Source organism: Ranitomeya imitator, chromosome 2 (genome assembly GCF_032444005.1).
Source record: "Ranitomeya imitator isolate aRanImi1 chromosome 2, aRanImi1.pri, whole genome shotgun sequence".
Classification (NCBI taxonomy): domain Eukaryota; kingdom Metazoa; phylum Chordata; class Amphibia; order Anura; family Dendrobatidae; genus Ranitomeya; species Ranitomeya imitator.
In genome coordinates this window covers 364481018-364500037 of record NC_091283.1, presented here as the reverse complement: position 1 = coordinate 364500037, position 19020 = coordinate 364481018, and the positions used below count along the sequence as shown (strand labels likewise).

General features: G+C 44.6%; 1 pseudogene; it reads left to right on the top strand.

Moving 5' to 3' along the window:
* The first annotated feature begins 1693 nt into the window (after positions 1-1693).
* Positions 1694-19020, top strand: part of LOC138666582 (uncharacterized) — a 175758-nt pseudogene continuing 158431 nt past the window's right edge.

Below are 19020 nucleotides of genomic sequence, written 5' to 3'. Positions count from 1 at the left end.
GGTAATGTCTCGATGGGGTCAGGCTTTGTAGTGTTGAGAATCTCTCCCCCCCCCCATGTGCTCACCCACCTATCCACTCTCTCTTTCCCCCGTCTGTGCTCTCTTCTTTGATCTGTCTACCCCATGTGCTCTGCGCTCCTCTTGTACAAAGATGGCGGCGGTCAGTGAGTCATTCGGCTGATCTCGGCAGTGGAATGTTTGCAACGGTGTTCCGCTGGTGGTACCGCTCAAGAGGATGAGTATAAAGTGTGTGTGTGTGTGTGTACTGCCTACGGCGTTTACAGTGTGTGTGGATGTGTGGTGCGTACGGCATATACAGTGTGTGTGGTGCGTACGGCATATACAGTGTGTGTGGTGGACGGTGTTCAGCTGCTAGTACCGCGCAAGAGGCTGGTATCGTAAACAGTTTCCAAATTGAGACACCCATCACTTGGGTGTCCCAATATGGTGGTCGGTGAACTTCCGCCTCTTAGAATTCTGGGATCTGGACGGAACAGGATGTGAAGACATTACAAGGTAAGTATATATTAAGATGATAAATAGCCAGACAGAAGAAAATAGAAACAGCAAGTAGGTGCATATAGAAAATCACATATGGGAGCGGGTCCATTTACATATACTCAGTCTAGACCACAAGATCCCCAAGGGGGAGAAGAGGAAAAAGGAACAGCAGAGCCAGGGAGTGTACTTTTTTCTTTAGATGGGTAATATTCTACCTCCCCCTCTTTTTTCTGATTCCCTCATTTCCATTTCCCTCTTTGGGGTCTTGTCCAGACAAGAGTATTCCTTTAGGGTTACCTGGACACGTTCAGGGAGCTATACCCATTTGATGGCCTCTATACACACCTACTGGCTGTTTCTTCTGTTTATGTCTTTGTCATATATTTCACGGCTGTGCAAGTATCAGCCCACAGAGAGGGACAGACAGTGACCAGAATCCAAGGAGTGGGAGCTACAGCGGGTTCCATTATACAGCGTGGACACTAATGCGGGGGTCATACAGCGTGGACACTAATGCAGGGGTCATTATACAGTGTGGAAGCTAATGGAGGGGTCATTATAAAGTGTGGTAGATAATGTGGGGGCCGTTACACAGCGTGGGACCTAAGGCAGGAGTCATTATACAGTGTGGGAGCTAACGCAGGGGTCACTATACAGTTTGAAGGTTGCTGTCGGGCCATCATACATTGTAGGGGCCTATATACAGTGTGGGGACTACTGTGGGGGCCTGTAAAGAGTTTGGGGCTACTGTGAGAGCACAAAGGAGACATTGTACTATGTAAGGGCACAGTGGTGGCATTACTATGTGATGCAGTATGAGGAGCATTGCATTTGTACCACACAGCAGGTGCAGTAGTATGGACACATACGGCAGCCGGGGCTCAGTATTGGGGTATCAGGTGCAGTAATAGGGACACATACGGCAGCAGCGGATCAGTATTGGGGTATCAGGTGCAGTAATAGGGACACATACGGCAGCAGCGGATCAGTATTGGGGTATCAGGGGCAGTAATAGGGACACATACGGCAGCAGCGGCTCAGTATTGGGGTATCAGGGACAGTAATAGGGACGCATACGGCAGCAGCGGCTCAGTATTGGGGTATCAGCAGGATGAGGGGTTTGTGCAGGTTGGGAATAGATGGTGATGGCTGGAATATGAGAAGTGAAATGTGTCTTTGTTGTAATTTCTGCAGACGAGTCCTGGGTGGAGAAGTCGCCATGTCGGTCTGGAACAGATGGAAAAGGCGGGAAAAGTGAACGATTCAATCAGAAAGAACGTCAGTGGTAAGTCATCATCTGTAACTGTGCTGTTATCACTTGTATGCTTTGTAGGACTGGTATCTACCCCTATATAGTCACAATATGGCGGTAATATCAGTATTGGTCTTGTGGAGATGTTTTTTTTTTTTAGTTGCAGCAGGATCATCTGCTGCCGTTCTCCTACGTCCACTATTAGGGTGCATCACCATAGTTGTAATCAGAGGTTAGGGGCACACTCAGATGTCTCGCCCCCCCTAGGCTGAACCCCTAGCTACGCCTCTGGCTCCACCCCTATGGGAGTGGAGTCACGTTCATATTCATTACTTTAATGAGCAGTACCACGGGAGCAGGTGAGTATGATGTGACAGCTGCCGCTCCCCCTCCCCCGCTGACCCCCTGGGACAATGACTCGAGTATAAGCCAAGAGGGGCACTTTCATCCAAAAAAAAATGGGCTGAAAATCTCGGCTTATACTCGAGTATATACGGTACTCATAATGTGCACAGCACTTCAGGATTCTCATTGAATTAGCTGGCAAAAGGATTCCATAGCGTTTTGGGCCCATTTCTGTGTGGAAAAAACGCCTAAAAAAAAAATGCACGAAAAAGGCACTGTGTGCACACAGCCCTCGATGCACTTATGTTTTAGCAAGATTTTTTCTTGCTAAAAAGTGCCACTTAAGGCTGAATCAGACGTCAGTGATTTTGTTTTTTTTTGGTCTGTTTTATCAGTGTTTTTTTTATCAGTTTCATCAGTTTTTCATGAATGAAAAATAAATTGCTGCAGGTTTCTCAATATTCCTATATCCCATCGGATCCTAGTGCTGTCTGTTTTATGTCACAGACCCATAGACTTGCCTTGGCGAGATTGAAATTAGACTCGGGTCAAAGCTGGATCAGTCTCTGATTTTCTGTGGATCACTCGATGAATAAAACTACCTGGACATGTAACAGCTCCATAGACTATCACACTGTAGGTATATGAAAAACAAGGATAGAACTCGTATGAGATAAACTGACGTTTGATTGAGCTCTTACAGTAAAAAAAAAAATGGTATGTTCCAGTCTACGTGAGACAAGAGAACATGTCTACACAGTGCTGGAGATGAAATGATCAATTAATTTGCCATTGGAGGTTGGCATGATTCAGATTTTTTTAATTTTTTTATTATGTATTTAACTCCACCTCCTTGCGTTATGTTAGAATAGTTTCTTCTCACAGGTGGTGTGGGCACAGTAAGAGGACATGGAGAACTGTTGAGCTTCTTGTTTGGGTGGAGCAGCTCAAACCTGAGCAAGAACTGAGCAGTGACAGCGGCTATGAGAATCTGTTTGTGCATTTGGAAGCCTTGGGATGCAGACGAGAACAAGTAATAAATGTTGTGTGCTGGACCTATGATATGCTGCTAAGTCATACAGACACTGCCTTCATTAACCCACTATCACCTGGAGCACAGCTGTTTAAGTGCAGGGAAAATGTCATATAAGTTTTTCCTACATCCACCTGCAACTTTGTCAGGTTAGACCAGGGATCGATGGAAAAAACAAAGATTCCAGCTTGCTCTTATTAAAAATGTAAATTTTAATCCTAAAAGTTTAAAATAGCAATACATGCTCCTTAGACCCACCATGAACCCCGTGAGGGAACAAGCGACGCGTTTCGACTGGAAACCAGTCTTTATCCAAGCTAGTCTATCCAACATAAGCACCGGTATATAAGGACCCAGTAACCAATGAGAGTACTGAGCCTAGGTCACATGATAAATGCAATCGACAGGTCCTGAAAAGTAAATGTGATCTAAAAACATTTATAATCTACAAATTACGAAATAAAGTAAAGGAAAATGAACAAAAAAACACACAAATAAAAATCAAACAATGAATGCTGCAAGAGGACGATTATTAATAATGAAACATAATTTTGTTCTTGCGATTGAGTCCGTCAGGAAATCTGGTGCCCAGCATGAAGATCCAATATGCTTCGCGGGTGAGTAAGATTCTATGCAGATCACCACCGCGCGGAGGTTTAATCACCCGCTCAATACCGGTCACTCTGAAAGATGAAATGTCACGTAGATGGTGATCCACAAAATGTTTAGCTGCAGAGGAGATATTGCGGTTAGTATTGCTCATATTAGAAATACCATGCAAATGCTCATAGATCCGATTTTTCAATTTGCGAATAGTGCACCCCACATAAGATTTATTGCACGCCACACAGTCTATTTTGTACACCACAAAACGGGTGTTACAATTAATGAATCCCTGAATATGAAAGCTTTTGGAACCTATGTGGTCAGAAAAAAACTTCGTGGCGATCATATGCCTGCAAGTAGAGCAGTTGGGAACATTACATTTATAACTGCCCTTGCAGCTTAACCATGTTGATTGGGGTTTATTTGTAACGAATAAACTGGGTGACAAAATGTTGCCCAAAGAGGGTGCCCTTCTTGCCACAACATTGCATCCAGCAACGCGTCGCTTGTTCCCTCACGGGGTTCATGGTGGGTCTAAGGAGCATGTATTGCTATTTTAAACTTTTTGGATTAAAATTTAAATTTTTAATAAGAGCAAGCTGGAATCTTTGTTTTTTCCATTGATTGCACGTCTCATCAGGACTATTTCCGTGCTTCTCTGCAAGATCGGTGAGCTGGCTTCCCTTTCTCTTTTCTTATGTATTATTGATTGCCGTGCACCTGGTCATTTTTTCTGCTCCTTATTTCATTAGACCCACCGCCCCTAGCATTTTTATGTGAGGCTTGTTTTCTATCCTTTGTCTACATCTTACATAGACTTATATTTTATATAAATTTACACAAGTTTTGCTGCAAGATGGCGGACACCGCCAGGAATCGTATTCAGAAGGCTGCTCAAGTGTTTTCAGATGTGTCACTTGCCAATTCTGATTCCTCTGATTTTATGGACATTCTCACACAATTACAGAAATCGATGATCCAAGAGACCAAGATTTGGTGGGACTTAACAACGTTACAAAATTATGTCTCAAAAGACATGATCCCCAGGGGTCTTAGAATTAAGAAAAAATCTACCACTAATTTTAGTGAAGTGTTTGTGAGTGAATGGAACTCAATTCTCAGCACATGTTCACTCAATTTAATGCGATTGATAATTAAACACGAGGAACTTAAGTTGTTGGATATACAAAAAGATATTGAAATGTCCAAGAATGAGTTGAGTTCCCGTAACATTATATTAGATGAAAATGTATTTTTAAAAAAAACTCAGGATGAATTGACTAAATTGGAGGATGAAATTGTGCTCAGAAAAAAGCGAAAATTTCAGCGTGATTTGCAAGATTATGCATCCAATAAAGTCTACAATTGGAATGAATGGGACTCCTTTTCGAAAAATCCTAGATCTATTTTAAGACACACTAATCAGAAAAGGAGATACCATAAAAGATATGTCAGCTTTAGTTCCCATGAAGGGGATTCTGGTGACAATGGTTTTAGCATGTCTGATGCATCCTTAAATGAATCTGTAGTACACAGTTCCATTAGTCATGCTAAATCAAAAAACGCAAAAGGCGTGGTGGCCGGAAACACAGAAGGCAATTCTGGCATGCAGACGCGCCACAGGAAATTCACGCCGAAATGAGTTTTAATAATGTCTTAAATCTTTCATCCCGAAATTTTTCGAATGAACAATTGAAAGTATTATCTTATGGATTCAATTTTGTTCCAGATCAAAATTTCAATTTGTTCTCTACTTTGCTAGACATCAACAAATTTGTTCGTAATTTAACTATCAAGAAACATTTCTGGGCTGAAGAATCTGACATTTCTGCTGATGATAATACAACTAAGGATAATGAATTCCATTGTTTAGACTTCCAAGAACAAGTCACGTTGTTGACACTACAAGAATTGCAGGATCAGGACAACTCCATTCCATCTTTGGTCAATCAATCCAATCAATTTAAATTGAAAAATCCGTTTTTTTATCCAATCCAGTCTAGAGCAGACTGCATGAATCGCTTCCAGGAGGTCATTGAACGAGAACTTAAACAACTCAAATTTAGGGATCCGGCATCCAATATAACTAACAATTTGACTAAGAAACAAAGAAATATTATTAAAGAGATACAAGATATGAAAGACATCACTATAAAAATGAGTGACAAGGGAGGAGTGGTTGTCATAATGGATTCTTTACAATACAGAAATGGAATTTTGAATTTGTTATCAGATGACACCACATATAAGAAATTAAAATCTGATCCAACCTTTATTTACAAAACAAAAATGGATAATGTGATACAAGATGGCCTTTCTTTGGGTGTTATTTCCAGCAAACAAGCAGATTTTTTGAAGGTCTCTCATCCCGTTACACCAATAATGCAAGGTTTGCCCAAAATTCATAAGAACAAAGAATTCCCTCCAATGCGTCCGATAATATCTAGTATAGGTTCTATAAATGAACGCATGGGCCAGTGGTTGGATTCTTTGTTACAACCATTAGTTCTTAGAGTGCCTGGACATATTAGGGATACTAAGGATGTAATTGACATCATGTGCCATAAGGAATGGTTGTCAGAATTTACCTGGTTGACTTGTCATGTGGTGTCTTTGTACACTTGTATTCCCCACAAATTAGCTCTTGAGGCATTACAATTTCATCTGTGTAAATATAGCTGTTATTCTCAAGATTTGATTGGTTATATTTTACAGGTCACTTCTTTTTTGTTAACCCATAATTTTTTCTCCTTTGATCATGAATATTATTTACAGTGCACAGGTGTGGCAATGGGGGCCAAATTTTCACCTTCCCTAGCTAATTTGGTGATGGCATTTTGGGAATATCATTTTTTATTTTCTATGTCTAACAATTTTTTACCGTATATTCATTGGTATGGCAGATACATCGATGACACGCTCATCATTTGGAGGGGCGATGTATCTGCCATACAGTATTTTATTTTATACATCAACAATAACGATTTCAATATCAGATTTACCTTTGTTCATCAAACATCTAAAATTTATTTTCTTGATTTGGAACTCACTGGTGTAGTAAATAATTTGATCTCTACTCGTACATATTCTAAGCCATTAGCCGGCAATTCCATTCTACATGCGAGCAGCAGTCATCCCAAACATACTATACGTTCAATTCCTGTTGGTGAGTTCACGAGACTGAAGAGAAATTGTAAAAATAATGATGTTCTTAAACAAGATTTGGCGAAATCATGTGTCAAATTCAATAGATGGGGTTATCCTAATTGGATGCTCAACAGAGCCCTTAATATTATATCCCCAAATGAACAACCAATAGCCACCACTAGTTCCAGTAACACAATTACTAATTTAAATGGTAACACTAATTCAAGTATGAGGACCAGTCACCGTAATAACAAACCTTTTGTGTGTTTACAATACAGCCCGCAATTTAATAATATTAAAGCCATTATTAATCATCATATCCCAATTTTATATGAAGATCCTATTCTGGCTAATATCTTACATGCTGGATGCAATGTTGTGGCAAGAAAGGCACCCTCTTTGGGCAACATTTTGTCACCCAGTTTATTTGTTACAAATAAACCCCAATCAACATGGTTAAGCTGCAAGGGCAGTTATAAATGTAATGTTCCCAATTGCTCTACTTGCAGGCATATGATCACCACGAGGGTTTTTTCTGACCACATAGGTTCCAAAAGCTTTCATATTCAGGGATTCATTAATTGTAACACCCGTTTTGTGGTGTACAAAATAGACTGTGTGGCGTGCAATAAATCTTATGTGGGGTGCACTATTCGCAAATTGAAAAATCGGATCTATGAGCATTTGCATGATATTTCTAATATGAGCAATACTAACCGCAATATCTCCTCTGCAGCTAAACATTTTGTGGATCACCATCTACGTGACATTTCATCTTTCAGAGTGACCGGTACTGAGCGGGTGATTAAACCTCCGCGCGGTGGTGATCTGCATAGAATCTTACTCACCCGCGAAGCATATTGGATCTTCATGCTGGGCACCAGATTTCCTGACGGACTCAATCGCAAGAACAAAATTATGTTTCATTATTAATAATCGTCCTCTTGCAGCATTCATTGTTTGATTTTTATTTGTGTGTTTTTTTGTTCATTTTCCTTTACTTTATTTCGTAATTTGTAGATTATAAATGTTTTTAGATCGCATTTACTTTTCAGGACCTGTCGATTGCATTTATCATGTGACCTAGGCTCAGTACTCTCATTGGTTACTGGGTCCTTATATACCGGTGCTTATGTTGGATAGACTAGCTTGGATAAAGACTGGTTTCCAGTCGAAACGCGTCGCTTGTTCCCTCACGGGGTTCATGGTGGGTCTAAGGAGCATGTATTGCTATTTTAAACTTTTTGGAGTAAAATTTACATTTTTAATAAGAGCAAGCTGGAATCTTTGTTTTTTCCATTGATTGCACGTCTCATCAGGACTATTTCCGTGCTTCTCTGCAAGATCGGTGAGCTGGCTTCCCTTTCTCTTTTCTTATAGACCAGGGGTCCCCAACCTGTAGCTCGGGAGCCACATGTTGCTCGCGGTCCCATGAATTGTGGCTCGCAGCTGTCTGCCAGCTTGGTGCATTAGTTCCAGATTTAGTAAACCGGTATGAAGAGCACATCTGAAAATGGTGAACTTTGTGAGTAGCCCTGCATAGAAGAGCAGATGTGGGTACACATCTACAGGTCTTGGGGGTTTAGAGATAATTCTAGTATGGAACACTGGAGACAGCATGATACTACCTGTCAGAGGAGGCGGTTGAAGCTGGATGTGACTGTGTTGGGAGTGCGTGATGGGAGAATGCTGAATTTGGTGGGGTGTGGTGGAAACCCCTGGATCTTGGTATACTGCTTCGGGGTGATTTGTGTGGAAAAGCTTTGGTTATCATTATACTCCTAATGGGGGCTTTTTTGCCACTACTGTGAGGGGGACAGGAGCTGGATGTGGCTCTCGACCCTCTTGCAGAGCTGAATGTGGCTCTCAATGTCGGAAAGGTTGGGGACCACTGGGTTAGACTAACGTGAGGTGTGGTAGATCGGCTCACGCTGCTGCTTAACAAGGTAGTCACAGGAATGCTTACCATTTAAATTTTCACCAGGTTTATCAAAACAAATCCAAGGTCGTCAACAGGATCAGGAAATTGGACACAGACCAAAGCACACACATCACTGAGCAAAGCTATAGCTGACAATCGTCTACTTATAGCTAGCAGATTAACCAGAATGGGAAAGCGCACAGGCTAGGCCAGAGTGAGCACAAAGCTGTCAATCAAAATGCTGACAGCCCAGCACGCCCCAGCCTCCGATTCCACGACTGGGCTGTCACTCACAATAATGGCAGTCAAGCACACTCCAGATCCTATAGGATGGCTCAGGTGTTACTCACAGGGTCCCTAGGCCGCAGTGAGTGTTGATACCATGACAATTCACCATTCTATGTCTCGGAGGGTTATTATTATAATTAATTTTTAGAGCACTATTGATTCCATGGTGCTGTACGTGAGAAGAGGTTACATACAAAATACAAATATAAATTACAGTGAACAAACTAACAATGACAGACTGATACAGAAAGGAGAGAGCCCTGCCTTTGGGGGTTTACATTCTACAAGATGATGGAGACAGTAGGTTGAGCAATTTACAGCAGTTCCGTTGGTGGTGATGTGGCAGTGGGGTCAGTGCAGGTTGTAAGCTGTCCTGAAGAGATGAATTTTCAAGTTCTGTCCGAAAGTTTTGAATGTGGTGCATAATCGAACTTATTGGGGCACAGAATTCCAGACGATACTCAAGAGAAGGGTTGGGTGAGGAAGGTATAAATGTGGAGGAGAGAAGATCTTTAGAGTTTCGGAGGTTACGTGTTTATATATATATATATATCAGGAGATTAGTTAGGAGACATACGGAGGAGCGGTGCGAGAGTTTTAGCTGGGAGGCCACAGAGGAGGGTATTCCAGTAGTCATGGCGGGTGAGGATGAGGGCATGCACTAACATTTTAGTAGATTCAGGGTTGAGGAAAGGACAGATTCTGAGTTGGAGGCAGCAGGATGTGGCGTGAGCATAGATGTGCGGTTTGAAGAAGGGCAGAGTCAAGGGTTACACTAAGGCAGCGGATGTCCGGTACAGGGAAAAACGTGATGTCATTAATTGTGATAGATCAAGTGGGTTAGGTGAGATAGAAGAAAGACGATGAGTTTAGTTTTGTCCACACTGAGCTTTAGAAAATGTGATGAGGAGAAGTAGGATATGGCTGTTAAACCATCCTACACCGAGCTTGTATGTTGTTCCATGTGTAAAAGGGGAGATATGTGTTAACTCCTTCATTTGTGTTTAATGTATTTCATCCCCTGTGACTTATCACCTCTGCTCCATGCTCTCCCTGCCAATCGGCTCCATTTACCCTTACCCAGTCTGACCTGTTCCATCAACTCTCAAACTTCAACTCTGAGCTAGATGAATTTTCTGATCTAATTTACCAGGCTTTTGTGTAGATTATAGTGATTTTCTTTGACTACTGGTTGGCCATGCTTTCATACTTAGTTCCACCATCACAAAAAAATAAAATTGTATTAAAACTGAAAATTATTCTTAATTTTCTTTTTTTTAAATCCACACATCCCATCTCCGCTTATGTTTCCCCTTATTATCTCCAATAATTCTATTATTACATAGGATTCTTTATGATGTTACATCGTCTCATCTTCTCCCTATTCAGGTCCCTACAATATTGGATCCTCTTAGTGGAGGTCTTCTATATAAGAGAACAAGATGGCGGAGAGGATATTACACCTCACCCTAGAGATCCTCTTCCGGCTTACTGGAGAGGTGAGAGATTCTGATGACGGCACAGTACATCATTCTTATCTATGGGAATAACAGATGGACACTGCTGGAGGGGTGAGAACTCTGGAAATGTGCGTAGGGAGATTTATTAATGTGTCTCTCCGTAACCAGGATTACACAGTAGTGAAGAATACCTCTAGTGAGCACTGTCAGGACCCTGTGCTTGAGGGACGGGAAAGAATCCTGAGCCCAATTACAGGGCCTCCATCTCACACCCAGATACATGAGACCATCAATGCCCAGAAGATCCTAGAACTCGCCTACAAGATGATTGAGCTGCTGACTGGAGAGGTGACACTGTGGGAAATGATGGGACATTATTCAGTAACGCTATGAAGGTTGATGACTGTATTATTGTGTCAGATTTCTATAAGGTGTCAGGATGTCGCCGTCCATTTCTCCATTGAGGAGTGGGAGTATATAGAAGCACACAAAGATCTGTTCAGGTACTTCATGATGAAGATTCCCTGGCCCCTCACATCACCAGGTAGTTTGCTAGACTTATTATACATGGCCTATAATTATCTGTGTGTAAAGAATTAATTCCCTCTTTGTGTTTCCTCCAGTTCTATCCAGTAAGAGGACAACACCAGAGAGATGTCCCAGTCCTCTTTTTCCACAGGACTGTAAGCAAGAAGATCTCACTGTTCCTCAGGATCATCAGGTAGATGGAGAGAAGGTGTCATGAGATCTCCCCTATGATGTGTAGATGGCTGTGAAGGTCTTGTGTTCTGTCTTGTTTTATCCACCAGTATTATATGTTTTATACTTGTGTAATGAGAACGGTGGAGATGGCAGGATTAGAGCTGATCATAAATGTGACTTCTCCATTTGTCTGTGAGTTTTACAATATTTGTTTCAGGGTGAAGATCTGACCCATATTAATACTACAGAAACATATGTAGGGAATGAGGACTTGTGTAAACTGGAGATTCCTACATATGACTGCCCAGGTGAGTAGTAATCACTCAATGCAGAGAAATTAGAGATTCTTCTGTCACTTGCTGTAGCACAATCAAGTGGTCACCATTCTGCCGCTAACCCACTGTATGCTCCTCTACCCAAAACTGTTCCCTTTACTTTGGGGATCATAAGTCCTTCTGTTGGAGTGAGAACTGTTTCAACCAGAGGTTATAGCCCAGAGGATCTATCCTAACCCCTTGAAACTAAAAAGCCAAAATGACCGCATATGTAGAATATGGTGTCAACTTAGAAAATCACTTGAAAAATAATATTATTTGTATGGTGAACCCCTATGTTGCTGTTGCCGTCCTAGAAATCTTTTATCCTATTGGATGAATCTACCTTCTCGCTTTTCTTTGCTGAAGAATGTGCTTTGAGGGTTTCTTCAAGACCAGGTCTAGTCCTTCAGGCACAACTTCACTTTTATGACTGAGACAGTGTAATTTTCTGTACAATAACAGCTGTGATGCAGTAGGGGGCGCTGCATGGTCTTCCCAGAATACACATGGAGGCGTATTGAGGCCATGGGAATGCATGGCAATCGCAGGCATAATGGTGGTAATGAGTCAAAGTCTGGCATTATTGTGAATGGCTGGTATGTGTGTTGCAGGGGAAGATACTCTGCACTGTCAGCCTGATGTAAGGATGTTCAGTGACCTGTAGTCCCATAAGTAACGGTGTTGTGTTTGTATAATTATGAAGGGAGGCTGGCAGGGCTAGTTATGAGAGATGGGCGGGTCAAACCAGCCACACACACACACTCCCATCTAGGGGAGTGGCTACAGCTTGATAATGTGACCAGGGTGTGGGTCACATGTTCCTGTATGGATCTGAATGGTCTGTGCTGAAGGCCCTGGAGAACCTATGTGTTGGGAGTGCTATCTCCCTGAATAGCACATGGTGGGGCTTTGGACCTGGTGGCCTGGGGTGTTGGACGAACGTCCTAAATAGCTCCTGGACTGGCCACACGCCTGTGTGTTGGACGGTCCCAGGTTGGGACGGATGTCCTGAATAGCGCACTGGTGGCCTGGGGTGTTGGACGAAGTCCTGAATAGCACCTGGACAGGCCACATGCCTTTGTGTTGGACGGTCCCTGGTCGGATGGATGTCCTGAAGAGCACACTGTGATCGTGGTCCTGGACAGTCTGTGTTGGAAGCTCCTGTGAGTGGAGTCTTCCTGGAGCACCTGAGAGACCGTGGACCTGGACGATCTGTGTTGGGGAAGCTATTGTCTTTCGGTGGGTCTGTACTGACTGAGGTGTGCCTGTCAGGCAAGTTGGTGATCCCTGTGAGGCAGCTTTCCCCAGGAGAGAGGACTGACAAGGAGGTGGAGCAGGAGCTCGCGTAAGGTACCTCAATAGACTGTTGGTGCTTATGTTGTTCTATGAACTGTGTGGTAACCCACGGCAACTGGTCAGGAGAGGACCAGCGTGTTTAGTTGCCACAGATTAATGATGCAAGCTAATGATGAAGTAACGGACTATGTGTAAGCCAATGATGTGTAGCCTGGCTTACGGTGCGGTTTATGCTGTATAAAATAAACCGTATGGGACTATACTTTAGAAAAGAGCACTCCTCATAGTATCAAAAAGCACATTGAAGAAGGTAGTGCTTCACAGAACTTAACAAACCTTAGGATGCAACAGTTAAACATTATTTTCCAGGTCACCATCTGACAGCACCATGGAGGTCGTCCTTCTTATCCATAGTGGGACAGGAAACCACAAGAGTTTAAAAGGACCTTCCCCCTACCACCCTTCAGTGTTTTTCCTGTCCCACTGTGGATAGGAACGACGAGACATCCGTCTGTCCCGTGCAGGGGGTGAGGATCGGCCTCTTCCTTCCCACCTCAAGAACTCTGCTAAGCTGACACCTGATTAGAGGGTCCCTCAGCAGCACCAGTGCAGCGCTGCTCCTGGTTACAGGGTCGCTTCCCCCTGGGAGGGCTCTCGACCCTTGACAATGCCCCAGATGTACCTGAGCCCAGGGACGCCTCTGTGAAGTTACAGCTTCAGCAAGCGGATCTGGGAGAAGAACGTAGGTGCCGCAGGTCATCTTGCTAGGACGCAGTCTGGGCCGGTGTGTGTGGTTGCGGGATTCGGGAGCACGGATTACCGTGTGCACTCGCTTCCGGGTCACGGCTCCCGCACGCGTCACTTCCGGGTCGCGTGGGGCAGCGTCTCCTCCTCTCCTACTCTTTGGAGCGTCAGGAGGGTCTGGGGCAGGTCGCAGTGGCGGCGGATGGACTCCGCCAGGAGGCACCACACATATAAAAAGGTAAAAAGTGTGCTACTATCCTGTCCTAACTTAATAAGAGTATGGAGGATAACACTAAATCTGAGATGGTGCAGGAGAGCCAGGCATATGTAAGTTCCCAGTTAGGGGTTCCCCTCAGTACCTCAGTAGGATACAGTCCCATGAGGCATCTAAATTTATGTATTATAGGGGCTTTCCTCCACGATGGAAAAGAATAAGAAGTCCAGAAAGTATAAAAAGTGCCCCATTTGCGCCGTAAGGCTTAAGGACTCCTGGCAGAAATCTCTGCCAGACATGCACCAGTCGAACTGTGGGGGAGGAACAGGCTTCACTCATGACTAATATGAGGGCTATTGTCAGAGAGGAGGTGCAGGCCTCGATATCTGGCTTGGTATCAGCCCGTGCAGTCAGACTCCCAAGGATCCAGAAAAAGACCGAGGGAATTGGATCTGTCATCTGAGGAGAGGTTTTCCGGATCAGATCTGGAAGAAGAAGAGTTAAGCAGAGAACTTCCAGAGAAAGGGAAGAGATATTTGTTCTCATCTGGGGACATAGATGAGCTCCTGGGCGCAGTAACACAGACTATGCAGATTCAGGAGCCCTCAACTACTCCGACAGTTCAGGACGAGATTTTTGGGGGTGCTACGTTCTCAGACCTCAAAGGTCTTCCCAGTGAACTCCCATATTCATTCCATTTTAGAAGAATGGGAAGAGGCGGAAAAGAGACTATCGATTCCTAGAGACTTCTGGCTTCGCCTGCCATTTGACCAGGAGGAGATCAAGGACTGGGAAGATGTTCCAAAAAATAGACATTCCGCTTGCCAGGGTGTCTAAAAGAACCGCCATTCCTTTTGAGGACTCCTCTAACCTGTTGTAATGAGTGATTCGTTACTTAAATTTAAGAGGGGACTGGATACCTTTCTGTAAAAGTATAATGTTACAGGATATATATACTAGAGTCCTTGATGGGGTGTTGATCCAGGGAAGTAGTCTGATTGCCGTATGTGGAGTCGGGAAGGAATTTTTTTCCCCAATGTGGAGCTTACTCTTTGCCACATGGGTTTTTTTTTGCCTTCCTCTGGATCAACATGTTAAGGCATGTTAGGTTAGGCTATGGGTTGAACTAGATGGACTTAAAGTCTTCTTTCAACCTTAATAACTATGTACTATGTAACTATGTAACCTGTAGGAGCCTATGGATCGCAAGGTGGATGGGCTCTTGAAGAGAGCCTGGGAAAGTTCAGCAGCGGTCATCCGTACAAATATAGCAGCAACATCTGTAGCGCGTGCTATGCATTTGTGGGTAGACAATTTGAAAGAACAGCTGTCAGCCAGAACCCCTAGAGAGTCTTTCCTAAAATCTCTTCCCCCTACTAAAGCTGGCAACCGGCTTTCTAGCAGACGCTACTGCAGAGTCTGTTAGATTCACAGCTAGGGGCCAATCTTTATCCAATGCAGTCAGAAGAGCTATCTGGCTAAAGAACTGGTCGGGAGATATTCATTCTAAAAATAAGCTGTGCTCTACCCCTTTCTTAGGGGGGTAGGGTCTTTGGCCCCATCCTTGATGATTTTCTGGAGAAGGCCTCAGATGAAAAGGGGTTTCCAGAAGAAAAACGTAAAAAGTACCAGCCATTTCGCAGACCCTATTATAGTCAATGATCAGACTATAGAAGGAAGGGAAAGCAAGGGAGGTGGAGCTATCCCAAAGGGGGAGAAAGTAGGAACAAAAATAGAGATTCGGGTTCCTCAACTTCACGGTCTGGGTCTTGAAGGAAATGACGCCATCAGAGTAGGGGGGCGGTTGTCAAAATTCCTGGAAGAGTGGAAAAAGATTTCCAGTAGTCCTTAGGTACTCCAGGTTATCTCCCAAGGGTAATAGAATCAACCAAATGATCACTATATTATCATCGTGTGCAATCTACAATACTCAAACCCAATTAGAAGTCTCAAATGCCGCAAAAAGCCGCAGACCCCCAAAATACACAATGAACCATAATAAAATCAGTAATGTTTATTAATAATGTAAATAATACAGAAACAACAATCATAAACCAGAGAAAACCTCCAATGCAAGAGGAGCGAACTATACACATAACATCAGGAATAATACACCTCAGAGTACAAAATGGCAAATACCAAAACAGGGTACACCAACCTGCCTACTAACACTAAAAGTAACACTGGCCAAACGGTGAAATCATCCTACAAACAGGACGGCTCAGTGTAATAGGGTAAAGCAAAAATAGGGGGGCTAAGCTACTTAGTCACTGCCATACGGCATATATATAGTAGCGCTACCCACTAAACAATGCTATTCCCATGCGTGTCCCACGCCCCCTGAGGAAGTGTTACGAAACGCGCGTCGGGGTAAAGGAACAGACCCACGGACATCATACATCTCAGTAAGTATACTTATGGCTTGCCCCCTTTTTTCTGCCACAGATCTCGCTTATTGGGAATAGCATTGTTTAGTGGGTAGCGCTACTATATATATGCCGTATGGCAGTGACTAAGTAGCTTAGCCCCCCTTGCGGCATTTGAGACTTCTAATTGGGTTTGAGTATCTCCCAAGGGTACAGAATAGAATTCGACGCCCTTCCACCATAAAGATTTTTTGTGTCCAACGCCGATCTCTTTTCAAGCTCCCCTATGTGGTCGGACATTCAGGACCTCCTACACGTGACAGCAATCTGTCCAGTACCTCCTCAAGAAATAGGAAGAGGAGGGGCGTGGCCTATCTGCTGATGGAGTAGGTCGCACAGAGTGGGAGCTCCTCAGCCAGGAACCTCAAAGCGGCACACTTCTACCTCTCAGGTGTCCTCTTCTGCCTTCACGACATCGGTGCTGGCTCCCGGAGCGTCGGTGAGTGCATGGGGAAATCCAGAGCGTCCAACCGCGATCCCCCTAGGAGAATTCCCGACTTCTTTGCAGCCACCCCGCAGCCACCGCCGGAATCCAAGATGGCGCCGTCCTCCCCCAGGGCTTCCCGCTCCTCACAACGCAACGCTCAGGCGTCGCGGTCCGGCGCTGCGGCGTCGCATCCAGATGGAACAGCGCTACATTCGGACGCAGCAGCGTCGCATTTTGGCGGAGCAGCGTTAAATTCAGGCGGCTCGGCGTCTGACGCAGCTGATGGCCCGGTGACCGCATCTCTCCTTAGGGGACTGCTTGGGGACCTTAGATCCTCCATCCAAGAGGACTTGCGTTCTATGCTGGCTGAGCTAAGAGGAGAGGTGGCGGAGCTGGGCAACCGCACGGACCGCCTGGAGCGCAAGATGGCGGAACTGGTCTCCTCTCATAATGAGCTCTGGGACGCACATGAATCCCTGCAAACCCTACCTGCTAAAACCCACGCTAAAGCCCTGGACCTGGAAGATAGGTCCAGGAGAAATAACGTTAAACTGAGAGGCATCGAGGAATCTGTCCTGGCAGGGGATTTGAAGCCATTCCTGCAGGACTTTATGGCGGCAGCCTTACCGCAGTTCGCGCCAAAGGACTTCATAATAGACCGCGTGCATAGGATCCCTAAACCCTCTGGCCTGGGGCCCTCCATTCCCAGAGATGTGCTGGCGCGCATACATTTTTTTGAGATAAAGGAGGACTTTCTACAGGCCCTAAGGAGAACCCCAGCGCTTCCTGAACGATTTGCAAACATCTCAGTCTTTCCGGATCTCTCTCCGGGCACTTTGGCTCTGCGGAGGACCTTCGCCCCCTACACTGCCATCCTCAGAGAGAAAGGCATCCTGTATCGCTGGGGATTTCCGACGAAGCTGCTCATTCGCAAAGATGGATCAATCACTACCTGCCTAACTCCGTCCCACGCGGCTTCGGCTCTCGCTAAATGGGGACTCCCGACTCCGGACTCCTCGAGTGCCGTGAACATTCCTAAGCATGGGTCTGACGGAGGTCCCAGGGCCCGTATCACACCGGACTGGGAGGAGGCCTGAGTCTACTGTATCTTTGGTTCCTGGCTATTTTCCCGCACGGATTTACTTGGTTTTTCTTTTTTTTCCTTTTTTAAGCTGCGTTGGTTTCTCGCTTGAGAGCTCCAGCAGCATCTGTTTGCCCCATAGGTGAACTGTTTTTTTGATTCTCACCTTCTGGACTCAGGATATTCCTGAATGGACCTTGGTCCGCTGGTTTTTTTGTTGTATGTCCTGTTTGTTTCCCTATGTTCTTCCTCTTCTGTTTCTGTTTTGCCCTTTCTTATGTCCTGCTATATTGACCACATGTTTTCTTTGCCTTTGCTCAGGTTATCAGTGTCTGAGGACTGTAAAACTGTTCTTATGCCTTTTCAATGAGTATCTCACTGTATTCAATTAACGTTAATGGCCTCAACTCGCCGGGTAAGAGGTCTGTGGTTTGGCGTCAGTTGAGCAAATCCCGTCATGATATTTTATGTCTCCAGGAAACGCACTTGCTGGAATGTGATAACTCCAGAATGCAATCAGGTCTGTACCCGCATCAGTTTTTTGCCAATGGCCCGTCAAAAAAGGCGGGTGTAGCCATTTTCTTCAGCAGGTCCAACTCCTTCCAACTGGTTCGATCTATAGCGGATCCATTGGGTAGATTCATTGTGGTGTTGTGTCTCATTAATAATGCCCCATATACTATTGCCTCGATATATGCCCCTAATGTAGGCCAACTTAAGTTTTTGGAGGGTGTATTCAAAACTCTTAATGATATTCAACATGGGCACAAGCTGATAGCTGGTGACTTCAATGCCCCAATGTCCAAAGTCCTTGACTGCTCTGCCTCTTCACTGTCTAGATGTGAAGTCGGGCCTCTAGCTGACTCTTTCCACTTGCATGATGTCTGGCGGTACCTGCACTGCGGTGAGAGAGACTACACATTTTTGTCTCCCAGACACGGCTCTTATAGCAGGATCGATTTTGTGCTGGTGAATGACGTGGCTCTCCCTCACTGCATCGCAGCAGATATTGGCAGTATCACCTGGTCGGATCATGCCCCGGTGTCCCTTACCCTGAAGGACCCCTTGGCCATCAGACCCCCTGCGCGTTGGCGCCTTAATACCCACCTCCTGGCTGACCAATCCAATTCCCAATGTATAGAGGAGGCCTTGGGAGAATTTTTTGCCTCCAATGACACTCTTGACATTGGTGACGATACCCTCTGGCTCGCCCACAAGGCGGTGATTAGGGGTCACTTCATCAAGCTAGCGGCAAAGGCT